The sequence below is a fragment of the Heterocephalus glaber genome, unplaced genomic scaffold (assembly GCF_053883595.1).
Source record: "Heterocephalus glaber isolate CG9 unplaced genomic scaffold, H.glaber_assembly_v1.0 deba00001719, whole genome shotgun sequence".
Taxonomy (NCBI): Eukaryota; Metazoa; Chordata; class Mammalia; order Rodentia; family Bathyergidae; genus Heterocephalus; species Heterocephalus glaber.
Window position 1 is genome coordinate 7,637,933 of NW_028258432.1, and position 25,181 is coordinate 7,663,113.

The 25,181-nt window shown below is 40.5% G+C and overlaps 1 long non-coding RNA gene across 1 annotated transcript; it reads right to left on the minus strand.

The window, feature by feature from the left end:
* Nucleotides 1–240: 240 nt before the first annotated feature.
* Nucleotides 241–24,287, minus strand: LOC147821741 (uncharacterized). Its single transcript, XR_015446615.1, has 3 exons — nt 24,008–24,287; nt 7,835–8,006; nt 241–319 (listed from the first exon to the last, which is right to left on the minus strand). It is a non-coding gene; the product is annotated as an uncharacterized LOC147821741 (long non-coding RNA).
* Nucleotides 24,288–25,181: the final 894 nt, after the last annotated feature.

Consider the following 25,181-nt stretch of genomic DNA (forward strand, 5'->3'; position numbering starts at 1 on the left):
CTGGATCTTGGGCTTCCAGTCTCTGGACCTGTGAGCTAAGTAAACCTTTTTTATTTATAAATTACAAGGTCTTGGGTGTTCTGCTATAGCAATGAAAAGTGGATCAAGACAAGTAGCCCTGACATTGTTAATTGCTAGAGTCAGTGAGGTGGAGAGGCTAGATTTTCTAGAATGCATAAGTCTTTTTGAATAGAAAAGTGAAGGTGTAAATGTTCTCAGTCACACACTCCATGACACTTACCATGAACATCACTGTCTGGGGCTGTGAGTATCAACATGAGATGCTCAGGCTCTTCACTGAGTAGGTAACACATGATGCCTAGGAGAGATGGGAGGAGGAAGGTCATAAATAACTAAGCAAAGAAATAAACAAGCCACCCAATTAAGGATGGCGTTAATAACACAAGCCTACCTGCCCAGCAGATACCAAGATCTAAGTTAATGCAATTTCCTTCCCTAGGGTCAAAAGTGTTTGTGGATAATCCCCAAGCCCCTCCCACTCCCACCTAAAATATCTCAGACACCACAGGACTCCCATTTCCAACCTAAGACATTTGGAGCCGGTCTTCACAGGACTGTCATTCCAGCCTAAGACGTTTTGGGCCAGGCTTCTCCCTGTCTGACAAAGCTCTGATGTAAAGGCAGTAGGCTCTCTGAGAGCCTCCCGGAGACAACACTGTATTGAAGCTGGTCAGGCAGGGCCAGAGCATGCCTACCTGCCTACCACAGCAGCGAGGAGACTTAGGTTAGACTCTTGCAAGGATATAATGATTTTCCGGACATGAGAACCTCCCTGTCTAGCCCTCCAGAGAAAGAGTAAATTCATCCCAGGTTTCCGTGGAATAGGCCAATATAAAACTACTCTTAAGTCTGGGCAAGAGAGACCCTGCCATGGATGTGTACTTCAGAAACCCCTGCATGTCATAGACAGACAAAACAAAAATGAATAAACTCAGTCAGGTGTGGGCGAACACACCTGTAATGCCAGCACGCCTGGAGGCTGAAGCAGGAAGACTGTGACTTCAAGCTCACCCTGGGCAATTTAGTGACTTAGCAAAACCCTGTCTCAAAATAAGAAATTTGAAAATTGAAAAATGTGCAAGCCCTGGGTTCAATCTCCAGTACCTCTCTCCCCAAATAAACAAATGCAGTAAAGAACACACACGGCTCTGTCCCTCAGGATCCAGCACTCCCTTGATCCCTAAGCTTTTGCTTCCAAGACATTTGTCCACTCTCTTGACCCATACCTAGAGATAAAGCTGGGTGAGTGCCACTATTGTGAAGGTTGGCAGCATCAGAGGAAGCTGCTTTTACAGAGTACTGGCAGGATCTGACCTATGGACTCTCCTAGATAAAACATGAATTAATTAGTTCATCCAATTCTCCCTTTTGGCAGAAGTGCAGAGGGTTCTTGCACAGCAAATCTCTTCTCTCAGGGGAACTGACACTGCTCTTACTTTCTAGTCCCTTCTCTGGCACCCCGCTGACTGCCAGGTGCTCACTAGGAGGATGGGCAGCCTCTGTGCTGCTGGTCTTGCTCTGTACTCACAAATGTGTACATGTGTAGGCTGGAACTTAGCAGGTGCAATCAATCAAACACTTCCAAGCCTACCTTCAGCAATTGAGTGAATGTTGAATGCTGGAACTGTAACTGGTTTTGTTTCTATAAAACTATTTAATGAGATGTACTCACTCTTTCAAAAATGTAGATGAAATATGCAACTTTAAATAATTTTGACTTACTTTTGATATTCATGAATTGTAACCTATTTGCTTTTTAAATTTTTATAGATGATCTCATATATTTTAGGAGAAAAATATTTGAAAATACATTTATTTTAATGAGTGTATTTAATATTTCAGATGAAAATCTACTCAAAGGTTGTAAACTGAATACACTTTTATATGTGTTTTTCAGCCTTTGAATATTGAGTGAAGTTGATGTTGTGATAGGTACAGGATGAACAAATACAGAGCTCAAAAATGAGAAAAAAAGGAAAAAAAATCTTTTTTTTGTATTAAATTCTTTTATTGGTACATTGTAGGTATACAACACAATTACATTTCTCATTGGGAACTGTACCTTTACATGATGCATCTTGGTTCTTATTTTTTCCCCATTCCTAGCCCTCCCTTCACCCCCTCCACCCTTCCCTATTTACAAAGACTTCATTTCCATTTTTTCCATTTCTCATCATTTTTTCCTTTCCCTTCTTTCCTTTCCCCTGCCCTTCCCACTACCTCTGCCCCTTTGGACCTTTTCTTCCTATTTTGCATTATCGATTGTTCATTCTAATCATTGGTACATTTTAGGTATACAATATAATGACATTCATCATTGGAAATTTGCACCTTTACAACGTCTCTCTTGGTTCTTATTTTTCACCCTTGCCCAGCCCTCCCTTCAACCCCTCCAGTCCTCCCTGTTTACAAAGATTTTGTTCCTAGTTTTCCATTTTCTCATATGAATCCCATTCCCTTCTATCCTTTCCCTTAGCCCTCCCACTTCCTTCCCCTTTGCCCCTTTTCTTCCTATTTCACATTACCTATTATACATTTAGTCCTTATTTACACTTTCAGGTTCTCACACCAGAGAAACTATTTGGTATTTACACATGTGTGTCCTATTGATTTCACTTAAGAGTATTCCCTCAATGTGCATCCACTTAGCTATAAATGTCTCTAATTTCTCAGTTTTGATGGCTGAGTAGTACTCCATTTTATTAAAAAACCACATTTTCTTTATCCAGTCTCCAGTTGATGGGCATTTGGGCTGTTTCCAAGTTTTAGCTATTACAAACTGCACTGCTATGAACATGGATGCACATACATCACTGTGGTATGATTCTTTTAATTCTTTGAGGAAGATCATCAGCAGTGGATTAGTGGGGTCAAATGGGACTTCCAGTCCTAGTTCTTTGAGGTATCTCCATACTGATTTCCACAGTGCTTGCACCAGTCTACACTCCCACCAGCAGTGGAACAGGGTTCCTCTTTCCCCACAGCCCCACCAGCATTTGTTATTGGTTGATTTCATGATAGCAGCCATTCTTTCTGGAGTGAGGTGGAATCTCAGGGTTGTTTTCATTTGCATCTCTCGAATGACCAGTGATGTTGAACATTTTTTCATGTATTTATTTGCTATTTCTACTTCTTTGTCTGAGAAATGTCTGTTCATTTCAGATGTCCATTTTTGGATTGGGTCTTTAAATTTGGGAGGTCTGATCTTTTTAAGTTCTATATAGATTCGAGATAGCAGACCTTTGTCTGAGGAACAGCAGGTGAAGATTTTTTCCCACATTGTGGGTTATCTCTTCACACTGCTGGTGGTTTCTCTTGCTGTGCAGAAGCTTTTGAATAAGAAGAGATCCCATTTGTTGATTGTTTGTGCTAGTTCGTAGGCAACTGAGGTTTCGTTCATAAAATCTTTTCCTACACTGATGTCTTCAAGGGTTCTACCTAACCTCTGTTCCAACTGGTTCAGAGTTTCTATTTTAATAATTAGATCTTTAATCCATTCTGATTTTAGTTTAGTGCATGGTGAGAGACATAGGTCTAGTTTAAATCTTTGGCAAGTTGAAGCCCAATTTTTCCAGCACCATTTATTAAAGAGGCTATCTTTCCTCCAGTGAGGGTGTTTGGCTCCTTTGTCAAAGATGAGATGGCTGAGTGTGTCTGGCGTTGTTTCTGCATCTTCTAATCTGTTCCACTGGTCCTCAAGTCTGTTTCTTTGCCAGTACCATGCTGTTTTTATCACAGTAGCTTTGTAGTAGAGTTGCAGGTTGGGGATTGTGATACCCCCTGCCATGTCTCTGTTACCTAGAATTGCTTTTGCTATTCTGGGTCTCTTCTTGCTCCAAATGAATTTTTGGATTGTTTTCTCAAGGTCTACGAAGTATGCTGCCGGGATCTCAATTGGAATTGCATTAAATCTATATAGCAGTTTTGGAAGTATGGCCATTTTCACTCTATTAATCCTTCCATCCCAGGAGCAGGGGATGTCTGTCCATTTTCTGATATCATCTTCAATCTCTCTTTTCAGAGTGCCATAGTTTTCAGACAAGAGGTCTTTGATTTCTTTCATTAGGTTAATTCCTAGGTATTTCAGTTTTTTGAATGCTATTGTGAAAGGAATTATTTGCCCTATTTCTCTCTCAGTGAGTCTGTCGTTTGTGTAGAGGAAAGCTATTGATTTTTGTGTGTTGACCTTGTAACCAACTACTTGACTGAATTTGATTATTAAGTCTAGAAGACTTTTGGTGGAGTTCTTGAGGTCTTCTATATAGAGTATCATGTCACCTGCAAATAATGACAATTTGACTTCTTCATTTCCTATCTTTATTCCATTTATTTCTTTCTCTTGTCTAATTGCCATGGCTAATGTTTCCAGAACTATATTGAACAAGAGTGGTGACAGTGGACATCCTTGTCTTGTTCCTGATTTTAGTGTGAAGGATTTCAGTTTTTGACCATTTAGTATGATATTGGCTGTTGGTTTTTCATAGATGGCTTCTATCAGTTTGAGGTAGAGACCATCTATTCCAATTTTTTGTAGGGTTTTTATCATAAATGCATGTTGGATTTTGTCAAATGCTTTTTCTGCATCTATGGAGATAATCATATGGTTTTTGTCCTTGGCTCTATTGATATAGAGCATTACATTGATTGATTTTCGTATATTGAACCATCCCTGCATCCCTGGGATGAATCCCACTTGATCAGGGTGTATGATCTTCTTGATGATCTTCTGCATTCTGTTTGCCATTATCTTATTCAGGATTTTTGCATCCATGTTCATTAGTGAGATTGGCCTATAGTTCTCTTTTTCAGTTGGGTGTTTCTCTGCTTTGGGGATCAAGGTGATGCTTGCTTCTAGGAATGAATTAGGGAGTATTGCTTCCCTTTCAATTTCATTGAAGAGTTTAAACAGTAGTGGCAGCAGTTCCTCTCTAAATGTCTTGTAGAATTCAGCAGTGAAGCCATCAGGACCCGGGCTTTTCTTAGTTGATAAGTTTTTAATTACATTTTCAATTTCATTGGTTGATATTGGGTTGTTCAGAATTTTTAGGTCTTCTTCATTCAACTTTGGTAATTCATATGTATCTAGGAATCTGTCCATTTCTTCTGGGTTGTCCATGTTATTGGCATATAGGTTCTGAAAGTAGGTACTGGCTTTCTGCTGGATCTGTTGTAATTTCACCCTTTTCATTCCTAATTGCATGGATTTGGGCCTTTTCTTAACTTTTTCTGACAAGGTTGGCTAAAGGTTTGTCAATTTTGTTGATTCTTTTGAAGAACCAACTCTTGGCTTCATTGTCTTTTTGTATCCTTCTCTTAGTCTCCATTGCATTGATTTCTCCTCTGATCTTTATAATTTCCTCCCTTGTATGAGCTCTGGGGTTGTCCTGCTCTTCTTTTTCTAGAAGCTTGAGGTTCGGCATCAGGTTGTTTAATTGGGCTCATTCTGTTTTCCTAATATGCATATTCACTGCTATGAATTTCCCTCATAAGACTGCTTTCATTGTGTCCCATAGATTCTGATATGTTGTATTGTCATTGTCATTTAATTGAAGGAACTGTCTGATTTCTTCTTTAATTTCCTCTGTGACCCATTGGTTATTCAGAAGTGTGTTGTTCAATTTCCATGTGTTTATGAAATTTTTTGAGTTTCTTTTGCTATGGATCTCCCAATTTCATCACACTATGGTCTGATAATATACAGGGGATAACTTCAATTCCTTTGCACTTACTTAAATATGTTCTATGTGTGAGTATGTGGTCTATTTTGGAGAATGACCCATGTGCAGCTGAGAAGAATGTGTATTCTGATTTTGTGGGGTGGAAGACTCTGTAAACATCTGGTAAGTTCATTTGTTCAAGAGTTCAATTGAGTTCTAGTATTTCAGTACTTATTTTTAGTCTAGTTGATCTATCTATTTGTGACAGTGGGGTGTTGAGTTCCCCCACTACAATTGTATTAGTGCATATATGACTTTTCATGTCTGTTAGTATTCGTTTTATATAGTTGGGTGCACTAGTGTTTGATGCACAGATATTTATGTTTGTCATCTCTTCCTCTTGGATTCTTCCCTTTACAAGGATGTAGTGTCCTTCTTTGTCTCTCTTAATCAGTGTTGGTTTGAAATCTACTTGATCTGCCAAGAGGATAGCTACTCCTGCTTTTTTTCGGGTTCCTGTTGCATGGAGTATTGTTTTCCACCCTTTAACTTTCAGTCTATGAGTTTCCTTTTGAATTCAGTGTGTTTCTTGTATGCAGCATATTGTTGGATTTTGCTTCTTGACCCATTCTGCCAGTCTATTTCTCTTGATTGGTGAATTGAGACCATTAACAGTGATGGTTATAACTGAAACGTATTGACTTGTCATTGCCATGACTTTTTCTTTTTGTTGGGTTCTCCCCCTTTACATTTAATTTCTTGTCATTCCAGATGGGTTCATTCTGCTTTGCTTCCTGGGGTTGTGATCCTCATTGTCTGTTCCTAGGATATTTTGTAAAATTCTTTGGGGTGCTGGTTTGGTATTCTCGAAGTTCCTAAGGTGCTGTTTGCCATGAAAGTATCTTATTTCTCCATCAGTTTTGAAAGATAGTTTTGCAGGGTACATCAATCTGGGTTGCAGGCTGTTTTCTTTTAGGGCTTGGAATATGTCACTCTAAGCTCTCCTTGCCTTGATGGTTTGTGTTGAGAAGTCTGCTGTGATTCTGATGGGCTTTCCTTTGTATGTGATTTGTTTCTTTTCTCTGACTGCTTGGAGAACTTTGTTCTTCTGTTGTGTTTCTGGAATCTTAACAATTATATGCCTGTGTGTAGATTTTTTTTGATCAAGGCTATTTGGAGTCCTATATGCCTCACTTATCTGTATGTCAAGCTCTTTTCCCCTGCTTGGGAAGTTTTCTGCCGTTATTGCTGTGAAGAGATTTTTTTATGTCATCTCCACTCTCTCCTGTTTCTTTATTGAGCCCAATCAGTCTTATGTTATTCTTTTTTGCATCATCTAGCAGCTGCTGGATTGATTTCTCATGTTCCCTTATAATTTTGAAGCAATTTTTCTTTACCTGGTCACTAATTGTAATCTTATCTTCTATATCTGAAATTCTGTCCTCACATTGGCTCATTCTGCTGTGTAGACTTTCAATGGAGTTTTTCATGACCTCGAAATCTATTTGCATCTGTTTTATGGATTCCATGTGTTTCTTATGTTGGGATTCCATCATGTTCCTGAGCTCCTCTCTAGATTTATTAATCATGTCTTGCACTAGGGGCACCATTTCTCCTGTTATCTGAGAAATTATTTCTGATTTCATTTTTTCCAGATCCCCTTTTGTTGCCAGTTCAGTGGGTCCAGGTGGTTGAGTATCATAGTGTTCCATCTCATTTCCCTTTGGGGTTGCTGTAGGTGATCTGGAAGTCTGGTTTTGAGACTTATTTACATGTTTTCTCATTTTGACTGGGGCGAGGGGCTGTTAGCACCTGCATGGATTACCTCCTCTGAGCTGGGTGAGGTGGGACAGGGGCCGGGAGCAGCGGTAGGGATGGTGACCGGAAAGCCCTTTCCTGTGAGCTGGGAGCAGCTGGAGGGGTGGTGGCCGGGAAACCCCTTCCTCTGGACCAGGAGCAGTGGGCTTGTGGCTCAGAAGCAGCCCCTCCCCCTGGGCCGGGATCAGCGGGACAGAAGGTGGCCCAAAAGCCCTTTCCTCTGGACTGGGAGCAGCGGGAAGGATGGTGACCGGGAAGCCCCTTTCTCTGGACCAGGAGCAGTGGGACAACGGCTCAGAAGCCCCTACCTCTGGGCCGGGAACAGTGGGACTCAGTACCTTGGTCTGGTGGTCTGGTGTCCTCTGTGTCTTTGTAGTGTGGAATCAGGGGGCTGCCTGTCTGCAGCGGTGTGATTCAGTGTCTTCCTCGCGACTCAGGACCTCGGTAGGGCGTGCACAGACCTGCCTGTCTGCAGCGGGCTGATTCAGCATCTTCCGCGCAACTCAGAACCTCGGTAGGACGTCAAAAGAGAAAATCTTTAAGGAGGCAGTCTACTTAAGTTTTGAAAAAATTGAAATAATGGAATTTAACACATTTCTGGCAAGCCTGGCTCATTTAAAATTTACAGACAGGATATAACTAATTCTTTAATGAAAATTTAACTACTAATAAGCAAGACAACTATCATAATGAAATCAATAATTTAAACACGTCAAATAAGATCCCTAAAACCAAACAGTTTTCACTGCAGGAAGATTTAATTGCTAATCAAAACATGATTATGCCAGTAGGCTTTTATTCCCGCTCTCCTTAGGGTCCCGTAAATTCAGGGTTAGTCCGAGGCCCTCCAGATGCCTGTCAGAAAACCTGCTTTGTGGAAGACAAGTGAGCATAGACTCCCAAGGTGTGGACTCTGCCACCAGTCACCAGGGCCACAGCTCATTGGCTCAGATCCTCACTCTTGGAAAATTTCAATTAAAGACATAGAGACAGAGTCAGTGAGCTAATAGAGTAACCTTGCAAAGAATAGGGAACCATACACAATCTCAAAGCTCCCGTCACAGTGTCCCAAACAAAGCTGGCTTTAATATGCTTTTAAAATTGAATTGACAGTGGTCAACAAGTTTTCAGTCCTGTGGGTGAAGGAGTCCCTGCTATTTTAAAGTATATTGAGCGTCAGTGTGAACCCAGCACTGACAGGCACTGGAAATGAAGACAGGAACCCCCTGGAGTTTTAAGTCCAGTGAAGACATCAGATGTCACTCAGAGATGCATGTAGGAAACCTGCAAATAATGTCCCTGCTTGTCACAGGATTCATTTCACAGTGAGAGCTGCTGGAAGGAAAGATGAGGCTCCAAGTCCTCCTGCCACCCTGGCCACCTGTAACCCAGAGAGTCTTCTCCCTGCCTGCTCCTAAGGGCCATTTCCCTACCTACCTGCATTCCTCTCTTGCTCTCCCCTCCCATTCCTTGTAATGCCTGTAGTTTGCTGTGGGATAAAATGTGAGAGTCTTATTAGGAAGAAGCAATATTCAGATAAGTGGAAATTCAGAGAAGGGAGGCTGCATAACTGAAACTTAGTATTGTATTTGTAATCATGATCAATGGCCTCATCTTCAGAAAAACAAGATTGTGCTGGAGAAATGAGAAATGGCTGCTTGAGGGATCTGGGGGAGTAAATGTGGTTTACTGAAATTTTAGTTGATGTTGATAAAAAAAGAGGGCTATGAGAAGCCAAGAATTAGAGAAAAATGAAGATGGAGCTGCAGATGGGTGGAAGTTTCATTGATTCCTATAGAAATAGATCATTTAAAATTAACTTGGCATAAAAACTGATAAGGGATAAGGGGTTGATTTACTAACTATATTCCCCACTACTAGGCTCAATTTCTGTTTTGAGAAATCTATCATGTATTCAGGCTTCTTCAAAGCCTCAATTATAGCTCTCTGCCTCAGTAACTATGGCTATAGTGCCTTTTTGGTGATCACATAACCTTCAGGCCCAGCCACCAAACTTCACCTTCTCTGCCAGGGGGTGCTCTGACCTCTCAGCTCATGTGGTATATGCACCTGTCCAAGAAAACCTGTTAGTTTCCTCCTCCAGGTTTTCTTGTCACATTCTTATACAAGTCCAGAATCACTTGGGCCTTTTTATTTTATTGCTCCTTTTCCCCCTTGAGACTCACTGATAAAGCAACACAAGGAAATGCAGACCAAGGTCTTGATAATTAAGAAATAAGACTAGGGGAAAGGATAGAAGGGAATGGGATTAATATGAGAAAATGGAAAAATAGGAACAAAATCTTTGTAAATAGGGAGGTATGGAGGGGTTGAAGGGAGGGCCGGGCAAGGGTGAAAAATAAGAACCAAGAGAGACTATGTAAAGGTGCAAATTTCCAATGATGAATGTCATTATATTGTATACCTAAAATGTACCAATGATTAGAATGAATAATTGATAATGCAAAATAGGAAGAAAAGGTCCAAAGGGGTAGGGGTAGTGGGAGGGGTGGGGGAGAGGAAAGAAGGGAAAGAAAAATGATGAGAAATGGAAAAACTGGAAATAAAGTCTTTGTAGATAGGGAAGAGTGGAGGGCATGAAGGGAGGGCTAGGAATGGGGAAAAAATAAGAACCAAGATGCATCATGTAAAGGTACAATTCCCAATGAGAAATGTAATTGTGTTGTGTACCTACAATGTACCAATAAAAGAATTTAATAAAAAAAAAGAAAGAAATAAGTATTTAATACAGTTAAAAGTATGACCTAAACCAGAAGGTCTCCACCAAGAAGGCGGATGACTTTTAGATAATCATGATATCTTGTTTATACAGTGTATCACAGACATCAGTTTGCTTCAACACATCTGAGATGCAGGAAATGTTACATTTCTTCATTTTTCTCAGCCATTTCAAACTTGGCCCAGCCCCAGGACCACTGAGGAGGTGGCAAATTAATACTCCATCACTTTGAGAGTGACGCTCACTTTGGAAACAGGATACTTTAGAGGTCTCTCTGTTTTTTATTCTTTTTTAAATTTTATTTTATTAGTACACTTTAGGTATACAATATAATGACATTCATCATTGGAAATTTGCACCTTTACATAATCTCTCTTGGTTCTTATTTTTCCCTTCCCCTGCCCTTCCTTCAACCTCTCCATCTCTCCCTATTTACAAAGACTTTGTTTCCATTGTTTCATTTTCACATATTAATTCCATTCCCTTCTTTCCTTTCCCCTACCCCTCCAATTGCCCTTCCCCTTTGCCCCTTTTCTTCCTATTTCACATTACCTATTATACATTTTAGTCCTTATTACACTTTCAGTTTCTCACACCACAGAAACTATTCGGTATTTACACATGTGTGTCCTATTTATTTCACTTAAGAGTATGGCCTCAATGTGCATCCATTTAGCTATAAATGTCTCTAATTTCTCATTTTTAATGGCTGAGTAGTACTCCATTTTATAAAAAAAAAAAAAACATTTTCTTTATCCAGTCTCTAGTTGATGGGCATTTGTGTTGTTTCCAAGTTTTAGCTATTACAAATTGTGCTGCTATGCATATGGGTGCACATATATCACTGTGGTATGATTCTTTTAATTCTTTGGGGAAGATACCCAGCAGGGGAATAGCTGGGTCAAATGGGACTTCCAGTCCTAGTTCTATGAGGTATCTCCACACTGATTTCCAGAGTGGTTGCACCAGTCTACGCTCCCACCAGCAGTGGAGCAGTGTTCATCTTTCCGCACACCCCTGCCAGCATTTGTTATTGGTTGATTTCATGATAGCAGCCATTCTTTCTGGAGTGAGGTGGAATCTCAGTGTTGTCTTCATTTGCATCTCTACAATGACCACTGATGTTGAACATTTTTTCATGTGTTTATTTGTTATTTCTATTTCTTTTTTTGAGAAATGTCTGTGCACTTCAGATGCCCATGTTTTGATTGGGTCTTTAAATTTGAGAGGTCTGATTTTTTAAAGTTCTTTATAGATTCGAGATAGTAGACCTTTGTCTGAGGAACAACAGGTGAAAATTCTTTCCCAAATCGTGGGTTGTCTTTTCACACTGCTAGTGGTTTCTCTTGCTGTGCAGAAGCTTTTTAATAAGAAGAGATCCCACTTGTTGATTGTTTGTGCTAGTTCATGGGCAACTGAGGTTTTGTTCATAAAATCTTTTGCTGCACCAATATCTTCAAGAGTTCTACCTAACCTCTCTTCCAGCTGGTTCAGCATTTCTGTTTTAATATTTAGATCTTTGATCCATTTCCATTTTAATTGAGTGCATGGTGAGAGATATAGGTCTAGTTTTAATCTTTGGCAAGTTGCAACCCAGTTTTTCCAGCACCATTTGTTAAAGAGGCTATCCTTCCTCCACTGAGGGGTTTGGCTCCTTTGTTGAAGATGAGGTAGCTGAGTGTGTCTGGAGCTTTTTCTGCAGCTTCTAATCTGTTCCACTGGTCATCATGTCTGTTTTGTTGCCAGTACCATGCTGTTTTTATAACAGTAGCTTTGTAGTATCATTTCAAGTTGGGGATTGTGATACCCCCTGCCATGTCTCTGTTACCTAGAATTGCTTTTGTTATTCTGGGTCTCTTCTTATACCAAATGAATCTTTGGATTGTTTTCTCAAGGTCTGTGATGTATGCTGCTGGGATGTCAATTGGGATTGCATTGAATCTATATAGCAATTTTGGAAGTATGGCCATTTTCACTATATTGACCCTTCCTACCCAGGAGCAGGGGATGTCTTTCCATTTTCGGATATCATCTTCGATCTCTCTTTTCGGAGTGCTATAGTTTTCAGAGAAAAGATCTTTGATTTCTATTGTTAGGTTGATTCCTAGGTATTTCAGTTTTATGGATGCTATTGTGAAAGGAAGTGTTTGCCCTATTTCTGTCTCAGTCAGTCTGTTGTTTGTGTAGAGGAAAGCTATTGATTTCCTGGGGTCTTCTATATAGAGTATCATGTCATCTGCAAATAATGACAATTTGACTTCTTCATTTCCTATCTTTATTCCTTTTATTTCTTTCGCTTGTCTAATTGCCATGGCTAAAGTCTCCAAAACTATATTGAACAGGAGTGGTGATAGTGTACATCCTTGTCTTGTTCCTGATTTTAGTGTGAAGGATTTCATTTTTTCACCATTTGGTATGATATTGGCTGTTTGTTTTTCATAGATAACACTTATTAGATTGAGGTAGAGAGCATCTATTCCAATATTTTTAGGGTTTTTATCATAAATATGTGTTGGATTTTGTCAAATGCTTTTTCTGCATCTATTGAGATGATCATATGGTTTTTGTCCTTGGCTCTATTGATATAGTGTATTACATTGATTGATTTGCATATGTTAAACCATCCCTGCATCCCTGGGATGAATCCCATTTGGTCAGGCTATGTGATCTTTTTGATGATTGTCTGCATTCTATTTGCCAGTACCTTATTAAGGATTTTTGCATCTAGGTTCATTAGTGAGATTGGCCTATAATTCTCTTTTTCAGTTGGGTCTTTCTCTGCTTTGGGGATCAAGATGATGCTTGCTTCCAGGAATGAATTCAGGAGTATTGCTTCCCTTTCACTTTCATTAAAGAGTTTAAGCAGTAGTGGCAATAGTTCCTCTCTAAATGTCTTGTAGAATTCAGCATTGAAACCATCAGGACCTGGGCTTTTCTCAATTGGTAAGTTTTTAATTACATTTTGTATTTCATCAATTAATATTGAGTTGTTTAGAATTTTTAGGTCTTCTTCGTTCAACTTTGGTAATTCATACATATCTAGGAATCTGTCATTTTCTTCTGTGTTTTCCATCTTATTGTCGTATAGGTTCTGGAATTAGGTATTGATGATCCTCTGGATTTCTGCTGGGTCCATTATAATTTCATCCTTTCCATTCCTAATTGCATGGATTTGGTCTTTTTCTTTCCTTTATCTGATGAGTTTGGCTAAGGGTTTGTCAATTTTTATTCTTTCAAAGAACCAACTCTTGGCCTCATTGATTTTTTGTATCATTCTCTTAGTTTCCATTGCATTGATTTCTGCTCTGATCTTTATAATTTCCTCCCTTGTATGCGCTTTGGGTTTTTCTTGCTCTTCTTTTTCTAGAAGCTTGAGGTTCAGCATCAGGTTGTTTAATTGGGCTCACTCTGTTTTCCTAATATGAGTATGCATTGCTATGAATTTCCCTTGTAAGACTACTTTCACTGGGTCCCATAAATTCTGATATGTTGTATTGTCATTGTCATTTAATTGAAGGAAATGTCTGATTTCTTCTTTAATTTCCTCTGTGACCCATTGGTTATTCAGAAGTGTGTTGTTCAATTTCCATGTGTTTATGAAATTTTTGTGGTTTCTTTTGCTGTTGATCTCCAATATCATCACACTATGGTCTGTTAATATACAGGGAATAACTTCAATGCCTTTGCACTTACTTTAACATGTTCTATGAGCAAGTATGTGACCTATTTTGGTGAACAACCAGTGTGCAGCTGAAAAAAATTAGTATTCTGATTTTGTGTGTTGGAACACTCTGTAAACATCTGTTAAGTTCGTTTCTTCACAAGTTTGATTGAGTTCTAGTATTTCATTACTTATTTTTTGTCTAGTTGATCTATTTGTGACAGTGGGCTTTTGAGGTCTCCTACTACTATGATCTATGAGCTTCTTCTTGAATTAAGTGTGTTGTGTATGCAGTATATTGTTGGATCTTGCTTCTTGGCCCATTCTGCCAGTCTATTTCTTTTGATTAGTGAATTGACACTATTAACATTGGTGGTTTAACTCATACATATTGACTTATCATTGTCATGTCTTTTTCTTTTTGTTGGATTCTCCCCCTTTGCATTTCATTTCTTGTTGTACCCGATGGATTCATTCTGGTGGGCTTCCTGTGGTTGTGATCCTCATTGTCTTTTCCTATGATATTGTCTAAAATTTTTTGGAGTTCTGGTTTGGTATTCATGAAGTTTCTAAGGTGCTCTTTGTCATGAAAGTATCTTATTTCTCCATCAATTTTGAAAGATAGTTTTGCAGGGTACATCAATCTGCGTTGGAGGCTGTTTTCTTTTAATGCTTGGAATATGTCACTCCAAGCTCTTCTTGCCCTGAGGGTTTGCATTGGGAAGTCTGCTGTGATCCTGATGGGCTTTCCTTTGTATGTGATTTGTTTCTTTTCTCTAACTGCTTGTAGAACTTTGTTCTTCTGTTGGATTTCTGGAATCTTAAGAATTATATGCCTATGTGTGGACTTCTTTTGATCAAGGCTATTTGATGTCCTATATGCCTCACTTGTCTGTATGTCAAGTTCTTTTCCCCTGCTTGGGAAGTTTTCTGCCATCACTTCTGTGAACAGGTTTTTTAATGTCCTCTGCACACTCCTGCTTCTTCATTGACTCCAGTCAGTCTTACATTATTCTTCTTTGCATCATCTAGCAGCTGCTGGATTGATTTCTCATGGTCCCTTACAATTTTGTAGCAATTTTTCTTTTCCTAGTCACTAATTGCAATCTTATCTTCTATATCTGAAATTCTATCCTCACATTGACTCATTCTGCTGTGTAGACTTTCAGTGGAGTTTTTAATCCCCTGGAAATCTGTTTGTATCTGTTTTATGGATTCCATTTGTTTCCTATGTTGGGATTCCGTCATGTTCCTCAGCTCCTCTCTAGGTTTATTAATCATGTCTTGCACTATGAGCACAATCTCTGCTGTTATTTGAGAAATTATTTCTGATTTCATTTTTTCCTGATCCTCTTTTGGTACCAGTTCAGGGAGGTTGAGTATCAGAGTGTTCCGTCTCATTTCTTTTTGGGGTTGCTGTAGGTGACTTGGAAGTCTGATTTTGAGACTTGTTTACATGTCTTCTCATTTTGACTGGGGGCAAGGGGGAGGATGCTACTGGCACTGGTGCAGCTCACCTCCTCTCCTCTGGGAGTGGTTTTAAGGTGGCCTCTTCTCATGGCATCTAGTACACCATTCTCCACCTGGTACTGCCCGAGCTCCTGGTCACCCTCACATTGTACTAACAGGACCTGACCTAGGGGTCATGCTTCCTTCTCCCCAACACTACCCACAGCAGGTAGTAATTACTGCCCTCTTAACCAAGGGACTCCTGTTGTCCCACATTCTGCTTCACGCAGAACATAAGCAGGAATACAGGGAGCTTCCAAATTTGATCAGAGGCCTGAACTCAGCCCCTGCAGGAGGACTGCTGCCCACCACTTGCCATAAAAGTTGGTATCCTACTTAGTTGTACTCTTATATCATGCTGTCAAGTTGTCCTGAGCTACTAAGAACCCATCAATCCCCAATAAGGAGGCATTGCTTTTTTGCAGTACGCTGTGTATAGTACTTTTTAATTTGCTTTTGGTTTATTTTTATGCATTTCAATTTTTCTCCATTATAGTGAGGGCAGAAACTTTTCTTTCATACTTGCATCATTCACAAGCCTCAATATGTGCTTTTCCCCAGGATACACTTCAGACTTATATATGCAAAAACTCCTTTCCCAAACAGTTTCAAAAGGGTTTTAAAAGCCTCAGGGCTCAACCCAAAATTACATGCTGCAACTTTGAGTTGTTTATGCTGCTCCAAAAACAAATGGGCACAAGAGGGCTGACATGCCATAGAGTTGGGAGAGGGAGCTGTGAGCAGAGGTTCCCATGCCCCTCATCCTGATCTTTAGTATATCATGACCAGGCTGACCATAAAGCTCATATCCCAAGCCAGGATGTGCTGAGAGTGAATCAGGCATGAGAATAGTTAGCCAGGCCCTCAGACATTTACTTGAATGGTCAATAAGACCATGCCCCACTTTTAGCCTTTGGTATCCTCCATACACTTCATCAAGCAACCCTACTACTGCTGTCTACTAAAAATCAGGATACTGAAGCCAGAAGGGTCATACAAATTTCTAATTCCCTCTACAGATGAGGAAATCCAAGCTGAATTTGGCCAAAACTATTTTCTAAAACTCAAGACAGATTATTTTAAATGCTATTATCAAAATGCCTTTCCACCAAAAGATTCCTCTTCAGTTTATCTCACTGCTCTGATAAGCCATTTCTCCATTAGTTTGTTCACTTGTTCATCAGGCTTCAAAACATGAACTACCACAGGACAGTTCTCTGGGTGGCAGTCACCCAACCTAGTTTCCCTCTGTTTATGCTTGTATTTCTCAAGAATAACTACAATGTCCTGGTGTTGGGAATCTTGAGATAAGGGAGGGCTGGTTGTGAATGTCCAGGTTGTGCTCAGGTGTCTCCTAGAAGTAGGATGTTCTTCTGTAGGTTAGTCCGGTGTCCCCTGATGCCCCTAAGGTATATAACCCAGGGCAGGCTGTCTTTTGGATCCCTCAGCTGAAGTGCAAGTGAGGCATACTGGTTTAGTACATTTTATGTTGCTGTAATAAACTGCCCAAAGCTGAGCTATTTGTAAGGAAAGAGGTTTATTTGGCTCACAGTTTTGGAGGATAAATGTCCAAACTGCATGGCACCAGCTCTGATGAGAGTCCCCTTGGCTGTATCCCATCATGGCAGATGGGAGAACAGATCTAGAGTATTGGGAGGGATAAAATTTATTCTTTTCTAACAACCCACTCTCTTTTTTTTGGTACCAGGGATCAAACTCGGGACCTGTTGCTTATGAGTCAAGCGGCAGAGCCACTGAGCTAAATCCCCAGCTCAACAACCCCCTTTTACAGGAACTAACTAGGATCCTACAAGATCAACATCAATTCCTTCAAGGCAGAATCTCCCATGACCTAATTACTTCTCACTGGGCCCTACCTCTTAAAGTTCCACCACCTGCCAACATCACAACACTAAGGACCAATCTCCCAACACATGAACCCTAGAGAACACACTCAAACCATAGCACTCACATAGTCAAGGTTAGTTCTGTCCCAGGAAGCTTTCCTGTGCCCTCAAAGACCCACTGGCAATGACTCATAGGCTTCTGTTGTCCTTCGTTGTGTTTCTATAAGTGATAACTCCATTTCATGTAGCTTGATGTGTTTTCTTTATCATTAGACTGAAGACATGTTGGTTGCCAAGGCACAGTGAGCTTGCTTCACAGCTACAGTGTGCCTGTGCAAGCTCTGAGCAACATGCTGAATAAGAGGAGCAGTAGCTGCTGCCCAAGGGGTTACAGTGTGATGGGACAGAGACATATGGAAACTGATATATGGGAGAGGCATCAAGCAGATTCTGTCAGAAGGTAGACCATGGAGGCAGGAAGGGTTGGGCTGCTCTACCCAGGTTGAGAGAGGCAAACAGGGAACAGAGGGTCAAGAGTTTTCTGAGAAAAGCAGTGATAGTTGAACGGAATTTTTAAAAATGAGCAGGTGTTCAGTTTGCTTTAGTTGTAGCTTCTAGATTGGATCTCAGAGCCACTCATTCTAAAATCAAGAAAAAGTGTGGGGGAGAGCCAAAAGCCAGGATTTTTTAAAGTGAGGGATTATTATTACTCCAATTTAAAAAAGATAAAAAGAACATGCTTTAAAACTGTAATCAATTGATTGAATACCGAATTTTATTTTAAAATCTGTAAAAAATTAAAGAGCTAACTGGGAATAAATACACAGTCAGATGGATTCAGACATTTGTGAATCTTTTTGGTTCTATGTCCATGAACAATTTACTGAAGTTTTATTGTTTGTAGACTAGGGAAGAAATAAGTATCTCAAGGGATCAATGTGAAAAGTACTTCACATAGTGCCTAGCACAGGGTAAACAATCCACTAATGTGCTACTCTTAGTTATAACAGAGTTTTTATTTATAATAAAGTTTGGTGAGTAATTAGTGATATGGTTTAGATTTAGAATACCCCCCACCCCAACCAAAGCCTCATGTGTCCCCCCCCAAGCCTTTTGGAGAGTGATTGGATCATGTGGGCACTAACTCATTAGTGGATTAATTCACTTGTGAATGCAAAGCTGAATGTGCTGTTAAGAGGTGGGGTCTGGTCACTGCGGGTATGACCTGGTGGTACTAGCTCCCTCCCTGGTTCCTCCCTTCATTCTTAGGTTCCTGGCCACCATTACATAAGCAACTTTTCTCTACCAGGCTGGAGGAGACTGAGATTAAGGCCAATGGACTAATTTATCTGATGAAAGAAATTTCAAGGAAGCTCAATATTCAGGCTGTAGTATGAATACTACTTGCTGCTTTTTGCAAGATCTATAGTGAGAACTAGGAGCAAAATGTCAGAGTTAAATAATTTTTAAAGTTTGGGATTTTGTCAGAAAGGAAGCACCTGCAAATTTGGAGCAAAGAAGAACATGGTTGCTGAAAAGATTAGCATTTTGAAAGAAGCCAAGTATTTTCATCACAAAGGTATCTCAGAAATCTACAAGACTTCACCCATCCTAGGCTCGAGTGTATGTTAGGCTTACTTGAGAAGAGTCCCTGGTCTCCCTGCTTGAGAAGGGCCATCTAGGGAATTGGTTCCCTGTGATTTTGTTCACAGTGCTCAGCAATCCAGGCACTTAAAATCATCTACAACCATGATCCAAGGAAGCATGGCTACTGGTTGAGCTGCTGACCAAACTTTGCATCATCCATGGTTTTTCATGCATTCAGAATGCAAGAGTTGTGGGATCAGGGATGCTTCCACCCAGATTTTAAAGGAAGGTAGGCAACTTTTTCCTGAGAGGGCAGGACGTGAAGCTATGAGAGGGAAGGTGAAAGTACAGTGGAAACTCCAGGAATTTGGAGATGCTAGGAATGTGAAATGGCTGCTGTGGAAAGCCATGGGCAGTGAGTGGAGCTACCCCAAGCAAGGGGCCATGAGGCCTGCATTGGCAATGCTGTAAGGGCAGAGCAAACCAAGCTTTTTGGAGCTCACATCTTGCTACAATTTGCCCCAGATGCTGGACATAGAACTATAGGACTTAATGTTTACCCTGCTAGGTTTTGATCTTGCTTTGGCACAATTCCTTTCTATCCTCTATTTCTCTCTTTTAGAATGGAAATGTAGTGTCAGATATTGTGTCTCAGTGACAGGAAACTGACTAAGGCAATCAGGAACCAATCTGGTTCACTTAGAAAGTTATCCTAATTTAATCTACTTTTTAAAATGTTGGTGGTATTAAATCTATAGCCATTGTGTATCAGGATGTTAACAGATTTTTCACATAATCACCAGTATTTTTGTGCTTGTGGTGGGAATTCTGAGTAGTGATTAATTGTCTCAGGGGAGTAAGGGAATGGAACAAATCAGGAAAAGTACCCAGGGGACCTTGTCTATATCTACAATGTGTTATAAATTAAATAATTCTGAGAAAGTAGGGGAAAATTCTCCAATGGGGAATGCTTCGTTCTGACCAGAGGCTTCTTTTTCTTTCAACAATGCTTTTCCCTTGGAAATTCTTTAACAGCCTTCAGCCCAACAAAATTGCTCTTAGTTGAAACTGCTCCCTGAATGACCCTGAATCTTTGTGAAGGACCATTAAATTTTGAACAGTGTTTTAAAATTGGAAATGAGAGTGATTCAGAACATCACATCAGAGACCAGCGGTAGGACTGGGATTGGAGGCTGAAAGGGGCATGAAGCTTAACATTTTACAGCACATCCTCTTGATTCCTCTCAGGAAAATGCAGTTTCCAAGACTCACACCAAGATCCAAGTACACCATAATGTACCATACAGGTTAAATAAATCTAAATTACATGAAATACAACAGTGGCTGTCAAAACATTCAAGTATTTTTTTACTATGCAGTGAAAACATAAGTCAGAAATCTAGTTTATGTGTGTTTGACTAGATATTGCTGAGACAATACATTTTTTTTCAATAGTTTGGATCATGAATGTTCTCTGAGTGTCCGTATGTTAAAGGCTTGGTCTCCAGCATGGTGTTATTGAGAGTTGATGGAACCTTCAAGAGCTGGGGCCTAGTGGGAGGTCTTTCGGTCACTGGGGGTATGCCCTTGAACGGGATTGTGAGATCCTGATCCCCTCCTTTTTCTTTTGGTTCCCAGACATGGGGTAAGTGGTTTTGCTCCAGCATGTGTTCCCATCAGCATGTGCTGCCTCACCACAGCCCCAAAGCAAAAGGGTCAACCAATCATGGGAAGAAACTTCCAAAACTGTGAGCCAAACTAATAAATCGTTCCTTTTAAATCTCTGAGATATCGCAGGGATTTATTTGGTGTTGGGAAGCTGACTAATAAAAGGATGATATTAGAAGAAATGAGCTTTAAATAATGTCTGTAGAGTAGAGAAATGTTGGTGGTGGTATAGATAACTGTACTAGTTAGCTATTGCTGCATAACAAACCATGCCAAAACTCAGTGGCTTATTTTTGCTCCTGAATCTGCAAGTCAGTTGGACAGTTCTGCTAACATGAGCCAAGCTTTGCTGAATGTGGCTGGGTCCTCTCCTGTTCCTCTAGTTAGCTGGAAGCTGGGATGGGACAAGCCAGTTAGTCTGGGATGAGCTCATTCACATGACTGGGCCTGGCTCTTGGCTGGGGTATTGGGATATAACTGGGTTGTGAGTTTCAACCAGCAGGTTAGCCTTGGCTTGCTCTCTTCCTTACAGCTAGACAAGGGTCTAAGAGAAAGACAGGGTGTGAGCAGAGCCTCTTGAGGGGTGAAGCTTGCAATTAGTACACCCATTCTCCCTCTTTCCAGTGACCATAAGAGGTACACAAAGGGCATAGATATACGGAGGGTAACAATACAGAAGGGTCCATTTGTTTTGCAAACTATTGCGTCACAGGAGCAACGATTTGATGGAAGATGTTTTGACCTATTTTGTTTTATCTTGAGAAAGTCTTTTCTAAATGGCATTCTAATTTCTTTGTTGGTTATATATCACTTGATGAAAAGTGTTTGTTAGGGCCCCACGAGTGACAGGATGCTGACCTCCCTCACACATGGTCTTTGATAGAACTGAATTTATAAACAATAAATGTGACAAGAATCTGGCAATCTTGTGGTCTCCTTCAAGCAAACACAAATGTTCTATTGCTTAGCCTCTGACACTAAAACCATTTAGGGTTTGATTGCTTCTCAGAATCAGAGAGCATGAGGAACAGTAACCACTGAAGTACTTTCATTTATTAAAACTTCAGGCTGAATGAAATTAGTTAACACATTTTTCATGAAGATATTTAAAAACAGAAGTGGAGAAAACAAAGATATTTAGGCATGAATACATTTGACAGTTGGAGGAGGGAAATGGAGGACATATATATCTCAGAGGAGAAGGGATTAGAGTGTGTGCATGTGTACAGGTGTGTGTTAGAGATTGATGAGAAATAGGAGTCACCTCCAGACTCAAGAGAAATCCCACCCAAGATTGTGGGGTGCTGCTAAAGATGTGATTTGCTCTGCCTTTTTATTCATTATCTTGGTCCTATCTTCAGAGGTAAAAGTTTATAATTTGAAGTTACACAGGCAAGTGTTAAAAACTAGATTTGGGGCAAGATACTAAACTCTCTAAATATTAGTTTTCTCATCTCTAAAATTGGATCAGTAATGCCTATCTCACTGAGTGAGATTAAGTAACATAATGTGTCTAAATCTCACTACAGTCTAGGTCAAAAAGGATGTGTTCCGTGAGTGGAAGTGATCATTACATTTTTAATGGTTTTAGGATTTAAGTGCACCTGTAATCTAGATGAGGGAAAGTGTCAAAAGCAATAAAGAGCAATGTGAAAGCCTGAAAAATGCCTCCCTCCCACCACTCCTACCCTGACCAGTCCTTCCTCCTCATGTAGATACGATATCTTGGTGTGGTCATGAATGAGATGGGACCCACTTTCAGTTTAGGATATGATTCGAAAAGGGAAAGGAGAAGGTCTTGTTAAAGAGCTATTTGGAAGCTACCTCCTTCTCCTCCCATTATTGGACCCCAGACTGAACCTACAAGAAGTGTTAGAGAGAAAGAACTAGATGTCACTGCTTGAGGACATTCCAGCCTTAACTCCCTGGTACCACTGGGAGACTCATAAGAGCTACAGGTGGATTTATCCCTACTGTTGTGTACAAGCTCTGTCTAGTTGACCAAAGCAGGCACCTCTGCCTGGCACATAGGCATGTGGGACATTTGTCCTAAGGTAATGTTTCCCAGGAGCTAGCCCCCTTCTTATTGTCTTACAGGAAGTCCCCCATCCCTCTACATCAGAATGAGATTTCTGGTGACATGTGACCATCCCTGGTAGATGCTATATTTGAAGCAACAGACATCCATTAGCACAATCCATTAGCATAAATTGGCATAATGAAAAACTGAAGGCCTGCCCCCAAATCATCCTAGCTCAGAAGTTATTGGAAAAGCTCATCTCGGGAATTTGTGTGCAAAAACATATGATCCTGTCTGTCACCATTGCTGGAGCAGCTCCAGGAGGTAACTATCTCCGTGCTTACTTAGGTATCTGTCCAGAGTTTGGCCAGTGCTACACCCTGGCATTCCCACCAGTTTGTCCCTGAGAATTTTAGTTCCAACAGTGCACTTCTGAGTTGGTACTGGAGACAGCTCACATCATTTGGAAACTCATAGTACAGCTGGCCTAGCAGAGGGTCACATTCATGCCCTATATTGGGCATCATCAGGGTGGACCCTTGAGCCAGATGCCAGCATTGTTGTGAGAACTGTCTTCTTCATCCTTGATAACCTAAACATACACACACACACACTCACACACACAGCTCAGAACCTTCCATGTGGGTATATTGGGTGACACTAAGTTTGCCATTGAACTGGCACAATGAGATCTGTGAGCACATGGCAGATTGGGGGTTATTTTTAAACCCCCTTGCTAGGAGGCAGCAGTGACCTTAAAGTAGGTTGTCTCTCTTTTTCTGGCATTACAGTTTTATTATAAAAAGCATTTGTAGAAACAGAAAATTCTAAGCTGCAAAGCACACATGTTATGCAAATGACAGATGTTGGATGTTTTCCATCTCAGCAAAGGGAAGCAAGACCAGCTGTAACATACATTCAGGGTACAGGGGAGCAAGTGACCACCCATCTTGAGGGCTGTCTCATGAAACATGCCCCCCTTGATCCCAGAGTAGGAACCCCAGGAGATTCCTTAATGTGGGAAGAGTCCTTCCCAGTATCTGCCAGGCAGAGACAGTGAGTTCTGTGGATTGGTACCATCCACTATCCCCCAGGGTTTCCCTGGTTACTGTAGTTGTCAGAGAAAGTTAGGGTATTCCCCTCTTCCCTGGCTGAAATAAATGTGTTTTGCTCTGTCCCATCATAGAGAGAAGAAATAACTATCAAAAGAGTCAACTTCTACCCAGAGAGCCAAGAAGCATGATGAATGCCTGAAGGTTTATAAAGGTTCTCAGGAGTTGGAACCCTGAAAAATCATAATGATCATAATATATTAGTGTGTATTATAGTAATATACTAATTATATAACTTGTTCACTGAAATAGACATAATAATGGTGTGCTAAAAAAATATACTGTTTGTCTTAGGTACTTTTCTCATTGCTGAGTCAAAATACCCAACACCCACAAGTTAAAGGAGGAAAGGTTTATTTCAGCTCACTGTTGTAGAGGTTTCAGTCCACAGTCAGCTGACTCCAAGGCAGGGCTGCACAGCAGAGTGGCATGGCAGAGGAGAAACAGTCGATGGCAGGGCAGGCAGGGCAGGCAGGAAGCAGCAATCAATGAAGTTTGCCTTCCATCTTTCCCTTTATATTCCATCCAGGCTACAGGCCCATTGATTGGTTCCATTCACATTCAGAGTGGGGCTTCCTTTATCTACATACAAGAACTATGTTAAACCAATTTAGTTATTACACACCCTTAATCTCAGTATCAAACACCCTAGATCCAGCCACCTCTGAAAAGTCCCATCTGTGAGTGCATGAGGCTTTGGGAAAACATCTAGATATAAGCCATAATACTAGTATTAAGATCATTTCAATGAGCAGTTCCACAAAAATATGTTAAATGACTTCTGTATATAAATACAGTGTTAAACACTAGGGGTTTAAAGACTTCCTACAGTTTAGAAGGAGAGAAAGATGCAAAAACAATCACTCAAGAGCAGAGCAGTGATGGAGTTGGTGGGACAGAAGAGGGCTGCTTGGCCCAGATGGGGATGGTGGCATGGGGCAGAACTCAGTTTCATATCTCCAGCATTGGTAGGAAGTCCCAAGCTATTGAAATAATGGAGATCATATAAAGAAAATTCCTATCACATGGTCAATCTTTTGAAATAATAGCCCCCAAGACAGGCTTGATGCTGTGTACTCTGGCATGGAAAACCCAGTGTGAAGGCCTTCCCTTGAAGATCTAGCTGGATTCTCAAGATTTGTGGCACATTGCAGTTTAGTTAACCATTTATTCATCTTCATTTCCCCCACCAGACTCAAAACAGTATCCTGGTCACCTCTGTGCCCCCAGTGCAGAGTGCCTATCACATAGCTGATGATCAAGATATATTTCTCAAATAAATGATTGAATGACTCAGTGAAAGACATTAGAGAAGGCTGGACCACCTTTAACTCCATTTACTAAGGAACTTGATGTTCTTTTAGGTTAAATAGGATGAGCACCCAGATCACTGCCCCCTGTGTTTCAGATCGATAGCCAAGCTGTTATATGCTTCCAGGGGACAAAATAAGGAACATGGGGAGTTGGGTAACTTATAATATGGTGCAACATGACAGGAACAGTTCTCTCCTAAATGCCAATGCTCAGCAGTAAGACTAAGA